At 40.1% G+C, this 20,135-nt stretch overlaps 1 protein-coding gene across 9 annotated transcripts in view; it reads left to right on the top strand.

The window, feature by feature from the left end:
* The window catches only part of SRGAP2 (SLIT-ROBO Rho GTPase activating protein 2), a 242,908-nt gene that overhangs the window by 132,160 nt on the left and 90,613 nt on the right, over positions 1-20,135 (top strand). The window lies entirely within an intron of this gene.

Here is a 20,135-nt window from a genome sequence, read left to right as displayed (position 1 = left end):
TCTTTTCTTTCTTTCTGAGGTGAATTAATAATAGGGCCAGGAAAGTAACCATTTGCCAGGTATAACCCCAGGATTGGCAGCATAATTCATAATCTGCATGTGTTAATTATGGTTAGTCGATTTCCATACGTGATTTGTGAAGCTGTTAAGATTCAGGGACCTTCCGTGTCACTTCATGTTTTTGTTCTTCTAGTCCATTTAGCAAATTCATATATTTATGTTTTTGGTTTAGTTCTCTTTCCAAGTTCTTATCTTGTCTAAGGGGAACTTAAGAATTTGGTCTCTCTTATCATGACATATCTTTTCTTTAAGTTCTGAATGCTTTTTGAGGCTCATTTGTTTGTCATAATAACTTGGGTATAAGTTAAGAAAATTGACCAAGGAAAGACTCAAAAATAATGGTGATAATCTTAAGAAATTTATGGCAAATTCACCTTACCTGTCAGTAGCGGAACTATCTCTTGGAAAGCCAGAAACTTCTTTACTTAGCTCTCTCAACCTGAACTCTCAATGGAGTCATTTATTCATGAATTTTGGTAACAAATGGTGGCAAAGGCCCCAACCATTGTACATGATATACCATGTCTAACACTGAGGTCTGAGATCCACAGAAGATATTTCAGAAAGCAAATAATCTTACCACAAGTTATAGGTGTAAAGAATCTATATAGGGCTATTTTATTTGTTTTCTGTATATGGAATTCATTGGTTTCCAGTTGACAAAATTCAGTGTTAAAATTTGAGGCTGGGAGAGAAAGGATTTTAGTCAATAGGACCGTGGTCAGCTGTAGCTCTTGGTTTTCCAGTTTTGTTGTTGTTAATCCTCCACCAGGGATATATTTTTTCCAATGATTTTTAGAGAGAGTGGAAGAGAGAGAAGGAGGGAGAGAGGTAGAGATCGAGAAAGAGAAACATCTATGTGAGAGAGATACAAGTGGTTGCCTCCCATACACACTCCGACCAGGGCCAGGGATCGAACCTGCAACCCAGGTATGAGCCCTTGACCGGGAATTGAACCCGAGATCCTTCAGCGCATGGCCTGAAGCTCTGATCACTGAGCAACACTGGCCAGGGCAGTTTTCCAATTCTTAACATTAGGAAGTTTTCCAGATATCAATAGTATTGGTATTAGAACTAATTTCTTCTGTTTAAACAACATGAAAAAATAAATTATTTAGAATCTTCCAACTACATAGTTGCATCTGTGAAGGGGTCTTTCCCTGTGTCTTAGAGATAGTATATTAAGGGTATAACATTTAACAGTGAAAAGAAGGGAGAGAAAGAGAACTTCCTCCAGATCTCACTGGTTATATTTAGTGGCCTGGCTGTGCTGTGGTTGGGGCCATGCTTCATTTAGGGGCAAGGATACTTTTCACCATCTACTCATAGCTTTTAGCATCTGCTGTAGCTTGCTTGTCATTATTTGAATTATTCTGCAACAAATTAGTGTGATGTGTGTATATGACTAAAATGAATGACTATAATAATAAATGTGTAATATGCTAATTAGACTAGACAGCCGAACGACCTTCCTGATGTCATTCTGGATGTCCTTCTGGATGAAGCCACAGCTTTAGGGGCTGAAGCAGAGGCGGTTAGGGGCGATCAGGAAGGCAGGCGAGCAGTTAGGGGCGATCAGGCAGGCAGGCAGGTGAGCGGTTAGGAGCCAGTGGTCCCGGATTGCGAGAGGGATGTCCGACTGCAGGGATTGGGCCTAAACCAGCAGTCAGACATCCCCCGAGGAGTTCCGGATTGCGAGAGGGTGCAGGCCTGGCTGAGGGGACCCTCCCACACCCCTTCCCCCATGCACAAATTTTGTGCACCGGGCCTCTAGTAGTTGATAATACTGTATTGAATACTGGAAATAAGTTAAAAGAGCAGATTTCAGGTGCTCTTTTCATACACACAAAGGTAACTAACTATGTGAGGAGATATGTTAATTAGCCGGGTTATAGAAATTATTTTATCCTATATAATAAAACCCTAATATGCAAATCGACCGAACAGTGGAACAACTGGCAACGGAACAACCTGTTGCTATGATGCACACTGATCACCAGGGGGTAGACGCTCCCACCGGTAGGTTAGCTTGCTGCTGGGGTCCTTCCGTTTGGGACTGGGCAAGACAGGCCAGACACGCCCTGGAGCCAATCTCCCGCAGTCCCTCCCAGGCCTCTAAAATATTTCTTCTAATTAATTTCCTTTCAATGTGCACGAATCTGTGCACCAGGCCTCTAGTATGTATATAAAATCATTGTTATACACCTTGAATAGATACAATTTTTATTATAAAAATTTAAAACTTATTTAGGTGGAACCTTGATAGTAATCAGATACTACTTCAGCTCTTCTTTATGCCCTGGACAGCCACTTTAGCCACCTTGAGAAGGAAAGGGGGTGACTGATAGTTTTCTCTTCTGTTTGCTGTGTTCATCTGAGAAAAAAATGTTTGTGAGAGATGGTCGGTTATCTAGATGTCACCCAATCTCTCAACTCCCTTTTCTTCCAGCTTTAGAAGTTTAGGGGAGAACCAAGCTGAGAGTCTTGTAGCCCCTGCAGATCTCAGAGATGTTTATGTTGAAGGCAGCCAGTTACCCAAACCATGCATGTCCCTGGTTCCTCAGGTGCCCTTCACATTTTACTAAAGTCCTAGCTGCATGGCATGTATACAAGACACTTGCCCTTTAGTAGGAAAATCCATTTGTGAGTAATATTCCTAGCAATGGTCTCCGAGTTCATCTACTTAAGCTGGGCATTTCTATGCTGGGGGGATTAGAAAGAATTTCTAATTACTCACACTTTATTGCATTATCTATATATTACACTTTATTGAAGAAAATTACACATTTAGGCTTATAGCTAAATGCATTTTTATAAACAACATATTTGGTAACTAGCTCCCAGATCAAGAAACAGAATATTTCAGTACCCTAGAAGCACCGCACCCCTCCCCCATGCTTCTTTCTAGTCATTAAGGAGTTAGGAGGAGACAAGTCCCAAAACCCAAGGATAACAATTGTCCTGACATTGACTAGCAGAGATTCGTTTTCATTGGTTTCATACTTTATATAAATAGATCCGTACAGAGTGTATCTTTTCTGTCTGGTTTCTCTCATTCAACCTTTGTTTATGAGGTTTAGTCATATAGTTGTTTATAGTTACAGATCATAGAGATCTTGATAAATTTTTATCAATTAAGTCATAGATTCATTTGCCCTAACCAATGTGGCTCAGTTGATTGGGCATTGCCCCGTGCACCCAAAGGTTGCCAAATCTATTCAGGTCAGGGCATATGCCCATGTTGTCGGCTCAATCCCCTATAGGGGTGTGTAGGAGGCAGTAGATGATGTTCCGCTCTCACATTGATGTTTCTCTCTCTCCCTTCATTTCTCTCTATAAATCAATAAAAATATGAATATATTTTTAACATAGATTAATTCTGGTTTGGCTGGGTGTGAGCCTCTCTGCCTTCTAGTAATGGACACAGAAGCATTCTCTCTCCATACCTTGGTTTTTTCATCTCTTTTGGTTAGAGTATGTTGCACAGGAAGAATTAGAATCCCACTGCTTAAGATACAGTAATCAGATAAGAGAACTAAAGAATGTACCTGGCTACCCTGTCAGCTATGTGAAGCTTCCCAAGCCTGGCTGTGCTCTCCGAACAGAGGCCTTTTCCAAGTAACCTTTTCCCTCAGGCTCAGCTTTGCTAGTAACTCCAACGCCTTGGCTGATTACTTCTCCTTTCTGAGCCTCAGTTCCCTGAAGTTTTTTTTGTTTTTGTTTTTGTTTTTTTAAGAGTTAAACTGTGTGATCTCCATGCTGCTTTTGAAGTCTAATATATTGTAATTCTGTGATGACAAGGGTATTCTATATGGGGGGAGGGGGGCTTTCTTCCAGTTGTTGGTGACCTCTGTTAAATTCTGATAGGTTAGTTGCAGTCCCTGAGATAAGGACAAACAAGAGTAGATGTGGGTATGGAGGGGGCTAGCTTAAGCAATGGAAGACTACATTTCTGGAGGAATGCAGCACTCAGATTCTGTTATCTATAAAGGCCAGCAGCCAAGAGATGCCGAAGTGGAATACACATGTGTAAAATAGATACACCTTTTCTTTTACCTGTAAATTTGGTTCCAGCAGCAAAAGAGACACCAACTTCAGAAAGAATACCTTTATTTCTGAGTCAGCTATGGATACCTATGAAAATTCACAAATGTGAATCTGTTCATCAATGGCAAAAAACATGGGTTGTCTCCTTTTCTCTTCTTCCTCCTCCTCTTCCTCTTCCTCCTCCTTCCTCTTTTTAATCTATAAAACTTGATTCACTGGCACAGGTGAATTTCAAAAACCAACATTTTTTGAAATCTTATGTGCCAGGTTCAGTGTTAAACACCTTAAATGCATTACCTTTTTTAACCCTTATAATAATTCTATAAGGTAAATAGTACTATTATCCCTATTTTATGAAGGGGGAAACTGAGGCTTAGAAAGATTAAGAATAAAAAAAAGGTGAAGCTAGTATTTAAATCCAGATATTTGTCTCTAGAACTCAAGGTTTCTATGTACGAGTTCCATTAGGATCTAGGTGTGGTGTGCAGAGTAGAGGGTGTTTCAGATTTTCTTACTCTTTTCTGTTGAATCCAGGTATTTCACTTGGTTACAGAATTAATCTAACCTTTTCTCTTAAACACAAACCTTCAAAGGGTATGGAGGTGTTAAACATCAACATGGGGTTGTTTCTTCTACCTGGCGTCTGGGCAAGCAGCTGGAAGTTGAGAGGGAAATAGGGCCAGCAGTATTTTTCTCCCTCGGGGCACAATGTCTAGTAAGAGAGAAACAAAGACTCATTAAATGTAAGAACTGGCCAAATATCTGGCCCACAGCTAACTCAGCTAATTTGGGGATGTCAGGGTGGCTGTACAATTGACCCCTCTATGCTACTGAACGTCCTTAAGGGATGCTCCCTGCTGGGCCTCTGGTTTGTGGTTATGTTTGCTGGGACATATTTTACACTTGCATGAAACCATGGTGGATTCCTTTAGCTAAATATAACATCTGGAGAAAGTAGCCTCCTGTCCACAGCTTAGAAACAGACCCACTTTGTTGAGGACTCCAGGGGAAATTGAGCCCATTTGGTGCTCCTGACATCTCCTCTCGTGTAATGAAAGCTCCGTCTGTCTAACCCCTGTTGGAACCCAGGTTTGGGTAAATATTATTGCTGCCACCTTCATCTTTTCATGCAGTGGCTTAAAAAACAGTGGCCAAACACTCACTGTCAAACACTCCGGTTCCATGTTGTCTCTGAGAGGCACGTTCTAAAGAATCCCACCAAAACTACAAATAATTTTCCCCACTTTCTCAGCATAAACTCAAATAAACTTGGGTGTGCTTTTTCTCAGAGAGGAGAGAGCAGTCCTATTCTCTCTTCCTCCTTTCACTTAGCTGGAACACACTTACAAGTACCTGGGCTTTGCTTTTCAAGTCACTGTTTTTAGTCCTGGACAGTTTGCTCACATGTAGGTTTGGAAGCTGGTCAATTGTCCTAAGACTCTCAGTTGCATCCTTTTTTACAGTATTCCAGCTAACTGTACTCCTGTCTGACCTTTATTATCCTGAGGTTCTGTGGCGGAAAGCCAAGTTAAGTTGAGAAAGCTAGGTCAGATTCCTGATAGACCAGTAGCTCTCGACTTTGCCTGTTTGTGAGAGTCATTAAAAAAAAAAAATCTTTGTAACCTTGAATAGATAAGAGTTTTTAGGATAGAAAAAGCATGAACTATAAAAGGAAAAAAAAAAGATAAATTGGACTTCACCAATTCTTGGACTTTTGCTTTTGGAAAGACATTGTTAAGAAAATGAAGACAAGCCACAGATTGGAAGAATATATTTATAATACATATTACTAAATAATAATAATAAAAAAGTTACTCAGATTTAAAAAAATAAGCTAAAGATTTTGAAAGACACTTCACTAAAGAAGATACATAAATGGCCAATAAGCACATAAGATACTTAGTATCATTGATCAGCAGGGAAATGCAAATTAAAACTATAAAGAGATATGCTGTGTAGCATATATCTAGATATATATCTTATCACTAGAATGGTTAAAATTAAAAAGATTACCCTGCTGGCGTGGCTCAGTGGTTTTGCATCAACCCATGAACCAAGAGGTCACTGGTTCGATTCCTAGTCAGGGCATATGCCGGGTTGTAGGCTTGATCCCCAGTGCATGAGGCAGCCGATGATGTTTCTTTCTCAGCAGTGCTTCTGACTCTCTATCCCTCTTCCTTCCTCTCTCTCTACAAAACAAAGACTCGTCCCTGAATATTCCTAATATTGTGTGCTGAATAATGGTCTCCCTGCCCCCCCTTCCCAAAGATGTCCATGTCCGAATATCTGGAACCTGTGGACATTATCTTATTCAAATAACACTTTGTACATACGATGAATTTGAGGATCTTATGATGGGGATGTCATGCTTGATTATCCAGATGAGCCCTAAATGCAGTCACTAGTGTCCTTATAAGTAGGAGATGGAGGGAAATTACAGACAAAGAGGAGAAGGACATGCGATAGAAGTAGAGAGAAGCAGAGTCACAGAGAGAAGCTGCCAGGCCCCTGACTTTGAAGGAGGAAGAGGCCATGAGCCAAGGAATGCAGCTGGAAAAGGCAAGGAAACGCAGCCACCCTGAGAGCCTCCTAAGGGCTCACACCTGCTGATACCTTGGTTTTGGCCAAGTAACACTCATTTTGGATTTCTGACCTCCAGAACTGTAAGAGAAAAAAAATGTATGTTGTTTGAAGCAACCAAGTTTGCAGTAATTTGTTATGGCTGACATAGAAAGCTAATATTTTATTCATAATAGCCCAAAATGGAAACATATATGCATCAACAGATGAATGGGAAAACATAGGTGGTATATCCATATATTAATACTACTCAGCAATAAAAAGGAACAAAATGTTGATGATACAATAATGTAAATGAATCTACAAGTATTATACTTATAAAAAGAAGCCAGACACAATGAGTACATTCTGTATGAGTCCATTTATATGAAATTTTAGAAAGGATAACTCTAATCTATAATTGATAGGAAGCAAATCAGTGATTGCCTTGAGGCCATTGTGTGGATGAGGAATGGTCTGCAAAGGGACACAGGGAACTTGTATGGCTATGGTAATATTATACAATCTTAATTATGATTTGGTTACATGAAGATATGCATTTGTCAAAGCTTAGCATACTGTATACTTAAAATGTATAAATTATACTGTTTGTTTATTATGCCCCAGTAAAGCTTATTTAACAGATAATTATTAAAAATACAACACCAAGCCCCCCCACTCCCCCAGGACAATTGAATCAGACTCTGGGCTAGAGGCTCGATGATTCTGGCACATGGCCAGGGGTGAGAACCACTGCGTGTAGACACTCTGGTTTCCACCTTTGGGAAACCCAAGAGCACAGAGCACGTCTGAAGTCATAAGATCCTGTCTGAATGTGAATCATGTTTGCCCCTGCAACAGACAGTATTGGAGCATCTAGGCTGGTTGGTCTACCAGTGGTCGGCAAACTCATTAGTCAACAGAGCCAAATATCAACAGTACAATGATTGAAATTTCTTTTGAGAGCCAAATTTTTTAAACTTAAACTATATAGGTAGGTACATTGTTATTAACTTAATTAGGGTACTCCTAAGGCTTAGGAAGAGCCACACTCAAAGGGCCAAAGAGCCGCATGTAGCTCGCAAGCCGCAGTTTGCCGACCACGGGTCTAGGCAACCCATTGTGGTTTTCCTGCTTTATTCTTGGAGAGTGACAAAGGGTGAGTCTGGCTTCAGATAAATGAAGTCATATTGCAGGAAGTGGGGAATGTAAGAAGGTGCTAAGGAAGAAATGTAAGAGTCTCAGTTAATACTGTTCTCCAGGGCCCACAGATGTTAAACATGTCCTTTTCCCATTAGTAGGTCAGTCATGATACAATATCTGAAATAAAAAGAGAATTGCCATGACCAGAAGATTTCCTTTGGCACCAAGGAAATGGGTCTAGCTGGAAAAGAGGACAAAGGAGATTTCAAACTAAAAGCAGTAAATGTTTCCTGCCTACCTGTGAACCCCCTTTGGACTGGAATAGGATTTCCTAGGAGTCTCTGAGTCTGGCTATTTGGCATATGTGAGCAGAAAGGATGATGATTCTGTAAGGAGACGTGTGCTGTGGTGTTATCATAAATAAGAAAAGAAGAAATGACCCAGAGAATGGATTTCCAATGTTTGTGTTCTGCCCTCTTGAGAAAGGGTTTAGTTTGGAGATGTCTTTGGGAGAAAGAGTAGGTGAGTGATTTTTCAATCACCCCCCCTCCCCCATTGAACTCAGTATCTGTTATTGATTGAATTTCCTCCACATAACATGCTCACCAACAGCGTTGTGCAGTGCTTTACAGCGGCTCCATTTGCCCATTTTATCTTGTTGGTAGCAAAAATCTGTTCTGATTAATTGAGCTTTATTCTTTCATATCTGATGAAGAGATCGTCTTTGGAAAAAAAGAATAGGATGTGAAGCTGAGCTGATTTGAGTAGGGGATGGAAGGCAGCCAGCTACTTCAAAGGTATCTCGGCTGATAAGGGGCATCAGGTTTGCTGCCAAAGCCAACACTGAGGGGAGCTTTGCAGCTAGTGCTGTTCCTGGCATTTTCGCTTTGGTGTCTGTGACACTAGGTCAGTGTCATCTGTATCCTCTCCCTTTGGGCTTCTCTCTGGGTGGTCTAAGCTTCTTTTTTTGGACTTAGGAAAATTCAGCTCAGAGGGAATGAGTGCATCCAAGATGCCTGCAGTCTTTTGCTTAGGTTTGTTTATAGGTTTGCCTTTTTGGTGTTTTAGTTCTCAGTATCTATTTACCTTTTTTGAAGGAGCCTAAGTAAGGTGCTATGTTTAAAAGATTGGTAGTGTAATGGTATGTCAATCTTTATAAATCAAGAGATGATTAAAAGAATCTGAAGAACAATTTAAAAATAGATGGAGTCTGGGAAAGAGAGGTGCAATGGACACAAAGCCAAAGTGTCCAAATGCAACCTTGTATTTAAATATAACCCTAAACTAAAAGAGCATGTAGTCAGTAAGCATGTTAGTGACAACTGTAAGCACAGCATCATGCTAGGTGCCAAAATGCACTTGAAATCAAATTGAGGAGTAAGGTTTGCCCCAGAGAGCTTAGGACTTTTCAGGCTACTCTTTGGTCTACTTAGATCTTTCAAAACTCTCTATGGTATGATGATGATGATGATGATAATAACAAGCTTTTATAAAATGCCTACTATAAATATTATACACTGTAGTAAGCTTAAATATATTTTCTCTAATCTTTATATTTTGCAGGTTTTTTTTTCCTTAACTTGTTACAGGAATCTAAAATACATAGAAAAAATACACATCATAAAGCAAGCATGTCAAACTAATGGCCGCGGGCTGCATGCCTCCTTTATTTGACCAGTGTTAGCCTTTGAGTTTGACATGCTGGTTGTAAAGTGTACACAGATCAGTGAATTTTTACAAACTGAAAACCACTATGTACTTAGAACCCAGATAAAGAAAAGAATGTTACTAAGTATTTCATGAGTTACCTTCTTTGGCTCCTTCCATTCATTATCTCCTAAAAGGTAGCCACTATCCTGACTTCTAGCACAATAGAAGTATTTGCCTGTCTATTAAAAAAATATGTAAATCAAATCATTTAATATTCTTTCAATAATTTAAATGTCATTCTTTTTGTTTCCTGGCCTCCATTGTTTCTGATGAGAAGTTAGCCGTGATTTTTATCTGAAGGTTAAAAATGTTCCCCTGAACATAATGTTTGGGGGGTTTTATGGCTGCTTTTTATCTTTTTTCTTTATCTTTGGTTTTCAGCAGTTTGACTCTGATGATTCTAAGTGTAGTTTTCATTGTATTTACTTGGCTTGGATAAATACAATATCTAAGTATCCTAGATCTGTTGGTAGTGGTTTTTCTTCACTTTGGGAAAATTTCTGGCAAATATTTTTTCCATCCCATTTTCTCGTCTTACTTTGACTCCAATTGCACATCTATTAGACTGCTTGATAACAGACATGCAGGCCATTGAGGCAAGCTTTTTTTCCCTTTAGGGTTTTAGTTTAGATGATTTCTAAAGTTCACTAATCTTTTGTTGCATCAGTGTGCTATTAATACTGTCCAATTAATTTTTTATTTTGTAGATATTGTAGTTTTGAGTTTTTGGATTTCCCTTTGGTTCTTTTTTAGTTTTCCAAATATCTGAAATTTCCCTCTCTTCATTTGTTATTTTTAAAACATAGCCGGTACTTATTTAAAATTTCCTATCTATTTTTTTTAACACCTATACCATCTATGGCCAGGTAGCTCAGTTTGAGCGTTGGCTCAATAAACCAAGGTTGCAGGTTCGATCCCCAGTTAGGGCACATACAAGAATCAACCAATGAATGTATAAATAAGTGGAATGACAATTTGATGTTTCTCTCTTTCTCTCCCTTCCTTCACCTCCCTCTCTCCCTCCTTTCCTCTCTCTCTAATAATTTTTTTAAAAAGTAATACATGTTCTTTAAGATATTGTGGGGAAAGCAAAAATAATATAAAGAAAATAATGACTACTTGGACTTGGTATTAACATTTTGGTGTATTTCCTTCTAATCTTTTTTTCCATGTGTATTTTCTCTAGAAAATTAGGACTATATTGTGTATTAAATTTTGTGTAAATCTTTAACATTTTAAGTGAACATTTCCCCCATGCCATTGTATCATCTTTAAAAGCATTGTTTTTAATGACTGTATCTATATAATGACTGCATTCTGTCTTCTGGCTATCCCACAGCGCACTCAGACATTTTTTATGGTTCTTTGTGGGCTGTGTTGTTTTGACTGTCTTATGGACCATGTTTTGGTACATTCAGAAGCAATTTAGAATCTCGTGGTGTCTTCTTGGAGGTCACGTGTTTTTAGGCTGGCTAGGGTGCCTGCGCTTTCATTTGGGAAGAACCTACTTCCATTTGACATGGGGCAAGGAACTGGGCTTTCCCTCTTCTTTCCCGTTTTCTTCCTCTTCTGTCTTCCTCATTATCTCTGAGCTCAGCCGGGAACCTAGACTTCAGAGCTCTGTCTGAGCCTGGGCTCTCGTGGCTCAATGGAGTTCTTTCACGCTGGGTTTCAGTTCTCTTCTCTTTACCCTCACTCTTCCTTTCCAGGATGTCATAGAAATCAGTAAAACCTGGAAAGAAAGTACTCTAAAATTATCAAAAAGACAGACAATAACTAACATTGGTGAGGATATAGAGAAAGGGGACTCATACACTTTTGGTAGGAATGTAAATTGGTGCAGCCATGTGAAGACAGCATGGCAGTTCCTAAAAAAAATAAAAATTGTACTACCATACGATCCAGCAATTCCACTCCTGGGTATATACCCAAAGGAATTGAAATTGTATCCAAAAAGATATCTGCACCCCCATGTTTATTGCAGTAGTATTCACAATAGCCAAGATATGGAAAGAACCTAATGTCCTTGGATGGATGAATGAATAAAAATAAAAGTGACATATACAGGAGTTGGAAAAAGTAGGTCTCCAATTGTTTGTATGGAAATAATACAATTAATTAATAAATAATACAAGAATAATCTCTGCGTTATGCATACTCACAACTGTAAGTCTACTTTTGCCCACCCCTGTATATACAATGGCATTATTATTCAGCCATAAAAACAGACGGAAATCCTGCCATTTGTGACAGCACAGATGAACCTGGAGAGCATTATGGTAAGTGAAATAAGCTAGACAGAGTATGACAAATACTGTATGGTATCATTTACATCTGGAATTAAATACACACACACACAATTCTTAGAAACAGAAAATAGAACGGCGGTTGTCAGGGGATAGGGAAAATGACATGATGTAGGTCAAAGGGTATACATTTTCAGTTTATAAGAATAAGTGTTGAGGATCTAAGTTAATAATATAGTATTGTGTACTTAAAAGTTGCTGAGAGTAGATTTTAAGCATTCTCACCACCACCAAAAAAGAAAAAAAAGTTAATTATGGAGGTGTTAATTACCTTGATCTCGGTAATCTTTTTCCAGAGAGAGAGGGAGAGGGAGAGAGAGTGTGTTTATAAAGCCATCATGTTGTATACTTTAAATATATATACAGTTACTACTTGTCAGTTATAGTTAAGAAAAAATAACTCTACTTTTTGTAACTAAAGTAACTATACTTTGGTTACGTTTATGTAAAAGAGTATGCACCTTGGGCCTCCTCCCTGCAAGGGTGGTCTTTGCCTCTAAACTAATCTTGTTTAACAGTGAGTTATCATATAGGGTAGAAAGGAAATGCAGAAGGCAAACTGGGAGATCCAGTCTCCAGCTTTAATCATCTCTTCTCCAAAGCCAAGGTAATCCAAGCCTTCTGCCCACATGGCATTGCATCCTTTCCTGCCTTGCTTCCTACCATGACCCTGTTTTCCTTTTGTTGCTCATTTTGGGGGTGCAGAGTAGAAAATAAGCCTTCTGTATTTGCAGTTCTTGAGTCAGTGGCCTTTCTTTGGCTTTTGAGTTTTCAAGAAGAAACCTTCATAGCCCACCTGACTCTTCTTTCACTTCGGAGTTGTTGTTTTTTTGTTTGTTTGTTTGTTTGGTGTGGGTTTTTTTTAAAGCACCATTTTATTTAAATTCAGTTCATTCAGTTCAATTGAATAAATATTATTGGATTGTCTATAATTGTTCCCTATTCAACTTGGCACTAAAATGGCTTTAGAACAAGCTTAAAATATGTTTCAAGATCTTAGATGTATTACATCTCAGTTGGATAGACAGTCCATAGACTCCAGAAACAGGTTACAACTTAAGACGTCAGTTTAATGAGTGCTGCAGATAATTAGTCACCTAGAGGAGTTTGGACAAGGAACAGATTCATAAGAGGTAAGTCAGGCAAGCTCCACAGAGGAGAAAGAATTTGGCTGATGTTCTTGTAATTATGTGCTTCAGGATTCTTAATTATCCATCCATTTCTTATCTTACGGAAATAACTTTTGAGTATTTTCTTTTTAAAAAATATATTTTTATTGATTTCAGAGAGGAAGGGAGGAGAGATAGTTAGAAACATCAATGAGAGAGACACATTGATTGGCTGCCTCTTGTACTCCCCCTACAGGGGATCGAGCCCACAACCCAGGCATGTGCCCTGACTGGGAATCAAACCCAAGACCTCTTGGTCCATGGGACGATCTTAATCCACTGGGCTACACCAGCTGGGCTCTTTTGAATATGTTCATATTATCTGGTGCCAACTTCCTCTCTTGCCTCTTTGTCCCCGTTAGAGATGCCACCCATGAGGCCAGTCTGACAGCAGCAGAGGCTTTCTGTTGGCCAGCAATGGGGGAAGATGTGGGTTGAGCTTGGAGTTTGTGTTTTGGAGGGTTTTGAATGTCAGTCCAAGGACTCTAAGCTACTTTAACACTCCCATCAATACCACTGCAAATCGTGGTTTTCAGAATTTCACTGCCCTACAATAATTCAGGGAGATAACAGAACCCAGGTCTCGGATGTGGCAGTGGGAACTGAATGAATGGGATTTAGTAAGAGACATAACAAAGAAGTTAGATAGTGCCCAGTGACCTGATGGGAGGTAGACGCTGGTAAATGTTAGAAGATGGATCCAAATCCACTTAGTCATTCCCCAAATGTTTGCAGTGTGCCTCCTGTTTCAGGCACTGTGGTAGGCACTGAAACACAGCAGACAACAAAACAGGCAAACGTCCTTGCTTGCATGGAGCTTATATTCTAGTCAGAGAAACAGAAAACAATCAAATAAACCAGAAATATATAGCATATCGGTGATGATAAAAATAAAGCAGGGTGAAAGAGGATGAGAGGGTTGGAGTTGCTGGTGTATAGGGGTGTTCAGGAAAGGCTCCATTGGTAAACTGGCACTTGAACTGGTTCTGGAAGGATTTTGCTAGTTAGCGCTCCAGGGAAGGTATTTCAGGCAGAGAAAACAGCATGTCTAAGGCCCTGAGATAGGAGTGTACTCATCTGGTTAGAGAAACAGCGATGAGGCCTTGTGCACAGTAGACAAGAAGAAGAGCTGAAGATGTGGTTGGGGATTGGTGGCAGGCTGCCACTGGGAGGGGCTTTGGAGGCCACTGAAGAGCCACGGGAGGATTTGGAACAGAAGGATGATACAGTCTGACTGCTGTTTAAGGAGGATTATTCTGGCTTCTGTATTAAGACTGAAGGAGGAGCCAGGTAGGAGCAGAAAAGGAAGGACAGTTAAGGAGACTTCGGTAAAGAATTTGGGTAGGAGATAACGGTGGAATGGAACAGAATGTAGATGTGTGTTGCTTATGAGAGGAGTTCAGATTCTGGGATGTGTTTCAATAATGGAGCCAATAGGACTTGCTGCTGAATTGAATTGGCATGTGGGGAGAAGAGGGGCCAAAGACGACTGCACGCCTTTTAGCCTGAGCAGTTGGAAGTTGGAGTTGCCATTTACTGGGGAAAGTATGCGAAAGAGCCACTGATTCTAGGCCAGCCCTGTACTTAGTGAATTGCCAGCAAAGAGTGACTTGCTGTGAGGCACCCCGTTAAGTCGTAACAGAGGTGGGGCCAGACCTACCCATTCTTCTCACTTCTATCCAATGTTCTGTCTAGGACACAACGCCATATTTCCTGAGTTCAGTTTTAGACATGGCAAAGTGAAGATTCAGTGAGGATTGGGGCCGGAAGGGAGATTTGGAAATTAACCACATAAAACTGATAGCTGAAGCCATGAAAGTGACTATTCAGAGAAAAGTGCAGTTGAGGCCTAAAGAAAGGACTTCGAGGAGGCAGCACAGAGGAGAGAAAAGCAAATTAAAATGTGCAAATGGGAAATAAGAATAACATGGCTCATAGAACCTAAATGAGAAAAAGACCACTCAGTAGTGAGTACTCTGAAGGGGTCAGAAGAATGGGATCTGAGCAAATGTCATTAAATTTGGATTTTTGAATCTTGGGAGACTACAATGTCCTCCACAGAACCTCCACACATTCTTATCCGTTCAGCTAATAGTGGGAAGGAATATAATAGCATAAGCCTGACACAGGGAGTTACAAAAAAAAAAAAGAAATCTCTTCCAGCTCTAGCATTACCTTCTTGTGAGCTTTGCACAAGAATTTGACCTTTCCAGACCTCTGTGTGCCCGTCTGTAAACTGAATGAAAAAGCATCCTTTCCACTTTGCCTCCTGGCAATGGTGTGAGGAAAACCTTGAGAAAGGATATGAAGCTGCTTTCGAAAAGAAACGTTACATAAATCAAGATAGCTTTTTCTCATTGACTTTAACAAGTTTTTAGTTTAAAAAAAAATCCTGATAGAGTCATAAAAAACTTTACATTAGGGATATATTAAATGCAGAACACATTGACCAATAAAATAGACGTTCTTCTTTGAAACAACATGAAATGTTTCAGTATCATCTTGATTAAATCTTGCTTAATTATTGTGTCCATTAGACTTATCAAATCCTGCCCAGGCTTTTAAATTAAATTTAATTTAATCTCGTAGTCACTGCTACCCAGCCACAAAAGAATTGCCCTTGCCCCCAAGGCCACACAGGTCTTTCAAGCATTCATAGGTTAGCTTGGTCCCTCAGATGAAACACAGGGTGAGGTTTGCCCTGCTGTGTTTGGAGCAGTATGTCTGTTTCAGGGCTGCAGGCTGAAGCCCCAGTGGAGTGGAGTTTTGTCCTTCTAATCCCCTTCACATAACACTATAGGAAGATCAGGAAGGGAAATTAATTGTACCTGCTGGCATTATTAAAGTTATCAGTGCACATCCTCCCTTGGGCCAGGAAGATTAAAAAGGGCGTTGTAATCAGAGCAGATGATTTCTGACGCTTGGGGTGGGCTTCTTCCCCAGGTTAGATGTGAAGACGTGATCTGAGCAGGTTGCCTCTGGCCTGATGCCACATGCTCGGGGCTGTGCAGCCCTGGAGGAGTCAGGCTCCTGCTCTCTCTGGATCAGAGGTCTCTCAGGTGGACAGTCAGGCCTCTCATTGAACACTAGTGTATTCCAGCTGCACATTCCTGACCCAAGACCTCTGTGGTCAGGTTTCTTGGTTCCGCTGGGCCTGAGGGTCACATCTTGTTCAGGTTCAACCTGAGGGAAAGAAGGAATTGTGGTGCTTCTCCCTGGGGACTCAGGGGGTTCTAGCAGGCATTTATTAAATGCTTTGCCCACGCACCATGCCCGGCCCAGACCCTCCTGCCTGCATGCCTGCTGTGGTGTTTGCTGGTTTGGAGAAGGAGGCCTCTGCTGTAGTTTATGAATCAAAAGAGACCCTGATGGGGAGGGAGGTGGAGTCTTTTCCGAGCTTTCACACTGACTCACAGTGTGACCTAACTTTTTAACTTGGACTAGGTTTTCTTTCTAATCTGTAAAATAAGGGTTTCTAATCTTTCCAAGATTTTTCCCTGAAATTCCATCATTAAGTGGGGGAACTTTTATGAAAGTGCTTTGTAAAAATATTAGACACTATACCGATGTGGGATATTGTAATAGTTCTCAGTGTAGACAGCATGTTCACTCAACACATAGTTACTGGGTTTTGACTATGTGTGACACATTGCCAGGTATTGGGCAGATGGCATGGTGTGGCCTCTGACCTAGGAGCACAGAGTCTCGTGGGAGAAACAGACATGCAGATAAGCAATGATAATGCAGTGAGGTAATGGGTTCTTGAGTGGAGGAAAGCATGATGTGAGCTTTGCCTTAGGAAGTCCTTTGAGTCTTAAGGAGGAGTAGGAGTTAGGGGTAGGGGACTAGGGAAGATGGTACATAGAGATTCCTGGGAGATAAAACAGCTTATGCAGAAAATAAGGGGTGCAGACAAGTGGACAGTGTTCCAGAACTATAGGTGCTGTGGGTGAGGATGGCTGAACACCGGGCCCTTGTAGGAGATGGCAAGCGATGAGGCTGGCCTTGCATGCCATCTTAAAGAGCTTACACTCTGACATGAAGCCAGTAAAGGGGAAGCCTCCATAATGTTGTTGTTGTTTTGTTTTGTTTTTTGAACTTTTCATTTTGAAATAACTTCAGACGTAGAGAGAAGTTGGCAAAACAGTACAAAAATTCCTATATACCCTTTCCCCTAATTCTACTCATGCAAAAATCTCATATAACCACAGTATAATGATCAAAATCAGGAAATTAACACTGATATAATACTATTACATAATCTTATCTAAGTAGATTTCACTAATTACCCCACTAATGTTTCATTTCTGGTTGAAGGTCCAGTTCAGGATCATACATTGTGTTAATTTTACCATTTCTTAGGCTCCTTTAATCTCTGATATTTCCTCAATTTCATGACTGACACTTTGAGAGTACTAGCCATTTATTTTGTAGACTGTCTCAATTTTGTTTTGTGTGATGTGAAGCAATTTTGTTAAGAATTACCATAGGAGTGATATTGCTTACTTGGTGTTTAATGTCAGGAGGCACTTGTTGATTTGACCATTACTCGTGGTGATCATTTTGATTACTTGGTTAAGGTAGATGTCTGCCAGATTCCTTTTACTGTAAGTTACTTGCCCTTTGCACTTCAAGTATCTTGTGAGGAGAATCTTTGAGACAATGTAAATACCCCATTTCTCCTCATCCTTTGCCCACTACTTTTTAGCATCTATAGATGCTTCTTAACTGAAACAATTCCAGTAATGGGTTTTACTAATAGAGTACCATGGACAGGTTTGTCTATTAGAAAGATTACTCTGAGAGGTTTGGGTGTGAGAGAGATTAGAAAAGCAAGAGCAGTTACAAAACTATTGCAACAGTTCATTTAAGAGATAACGGGATACTGAGTTAAGGCCATGAGAGGACGGATGGAGAAGATAGAAGAGACAGTCCAGCTATATTTGGAATCAGAATGAGAAGGGCTTAAATTTTGTGCTATAAATAAAATAATTTTTAAAAAAATTTTTGTGCTATTTTTTTTTTAATGCTGGAAACATTCTGAGATAGGAAAAAAATCACATTTCTTCTAAGAACCAGAGTAGCTGACACTGTTAAATATGTTGTAGGTCTCATTTAAAGGACGTTTCACAGAATTGCTTCTCCTCTTGGACCAAATTCCTCTTGTTTAACCCAGAGCCATTTCTAATGTCCAGTGCAGATGTGCTCACCATTTGTGTTAGGATGAGGTTAAACAATACATTGTGCTCCATATCTCAGGGGCTGTGTCCACTGGCCTTTTCCCCAAATTTCTGCCACTTGCTAGATTAGCTGGTATCCTTTTCTCTCTTGGGTCAGAATGAGTGCTCTCTACACTAACACAAAATCTAGAGCTATTACAGTTTGAGGGAAGCATTTCTTACAGCTTTTTTAGAAAAGAGAATATGCAAGTCAGCAAAAAGAGAAGGGAAAAGGCCAAAGACTCAGTGGACTTCTTTAAGAAGAAGATAAAAAATAAATAAAAAGTTTGAATAAGAAAATATCACAAAGAGAAAGGTTCTCACTGACAAACACATAATAAAAGCAGTGGATCAACCAACACTAATGCTAATATAAAGGTTAAAAGGCAAAAGTAGGAAGAGCTTTTGTAACTATAACAGTAAATTAAGAAGTGCATACAAAAGAAGTAAAAAATAATGACAAAAACATAAATGTGGAGGGAGTGAAAATGGTAGTAATTTTAGAATGTGTTCGTATTTAAGTGACCATCAACTTAAAATAGGCTGCTATAAATATAGCTTGTTATATATGAAACACAAGCTAAAAATCTACAAGAGATGTACAAGAAATAAAGAGAAAGGAATCCAAACACAACACTACAGAAAACCATCAACATACAAGAGAAGAAAAAAGGAAAAATTTACAAGAGAAGAGAACATGAAAGAACAGAACCCTGGCCAGTGTGGCTTGGTTGGGAATCATCCCATGCACCAAAAGGTTGCTGGTCAATTCCTGGTCAGGGCACCACGCCCAGGTTGCAAGCTCCAGGGGGCGTGCAGGAGGCAGCCAAACATTGTTCCACTCTCGTATTGATGTTTCTTTTTCTCTCTCCTTCTCCCTTCCTCTTTCTAAAAAAATCAACAAAAATTAAAAATAAAAAACAGAACTACAAAGCAATCAGGGCTCCAGATGGTTTCTTTGTTTATTTTTCTTACTGGTTGAATTCCCTACCATAATTGAGATTCTCTTCTGGATATTGCCTGTGTTCTACAAAAGCAAGTAAGGGAGGCAAACCTGAATTAAAATCTGACTTTTAGCTAAGACAATTGAAGCTTTCAGATTTCGCAGAATTATGGTGAGTGGGGTGAAGACTAGAAGAGAGAGAACTGGAGTAACTGTGACAACGAGCTCTCCCTTCTAGTTCAGCATTCTAGAAACAGTGCTGATGAAGAAATCCTGTCCTTTTTTCTTTTCCTTTGCTTTTTTTTTTCTTTGCTTCTGAATGTGTTTGTACTTGCCTAAGAAAATATTTTTCCATCTCAACAGACTATTTAGGGCTAATTAAAAATTAGAAGAACCATATCACAAACCTAGGGCACTCTTCCTGCCTAGGGTTCACATAAAAGGTTGGCCTGCTCTGGCTAGGAGACCCTGACCCCATCTCCTCAACCTGCTGGCTTCGACACTACATATTTTGCTTCGAAGCTGTAATGCCACAAAGAATGCGGAACTGACAAGTCCACCCTATCTGTGAGCTAGAAGGACATCTTGATTAAATTAGTGTCAAGGAGGGGTGGAGAGAAAGGCAAAGTGACACAAAGGGCGTTTTGAGGAGCCCTGGAGAGCCTGTGGAGAATGAATGTTCTCGTTAAATATGGCCATGACCTGCAGAGCTCCGCACATGCCAGAGACACAGCTCAATTGTCCCCAGGAGTTGGGGGTGGGCATGACCAGGGGGTGAGGACAGCCTGGCATGGAAAGGCAGGAATGCAGGAAGGCACGTTGTTGCTTTCTTTTTTTGCTATGACTGTGTCATGTGGTTCTTAGATCATGGTTGTTGTTTTTGGAATGGCTCAAAAAATGGTTTCCTTTCCCCTGGGTTTTTTAACCTTCCCTCTCCTCCTCACAGCTCCTCTGGGTACTCAGGGAACTCCTGAAAGCA

The sequence above is a fragment of the Myotis yumanensis genome, unplaced genomic scaffold (assembly GCF_028538775.1).
Source record: "Myotis yumanensis isolate MYYU_CA2020_CCGP unplaced genomic scaffold, mMyoYum1.0.hap1 SCAF_17, whole genome shotgun sequence".
In the NCBI taxonomy this organism is placed as follows: domain Eukaryota; kingdom Metazoa; phylum Chordata; class Mammalia; order Chiroptera; family Vespertilionidae; genus Myotis; species Myotis yumanensis.
This window is presented reverse-complemented; position numbering and strand designations above follow the sequence as displayed.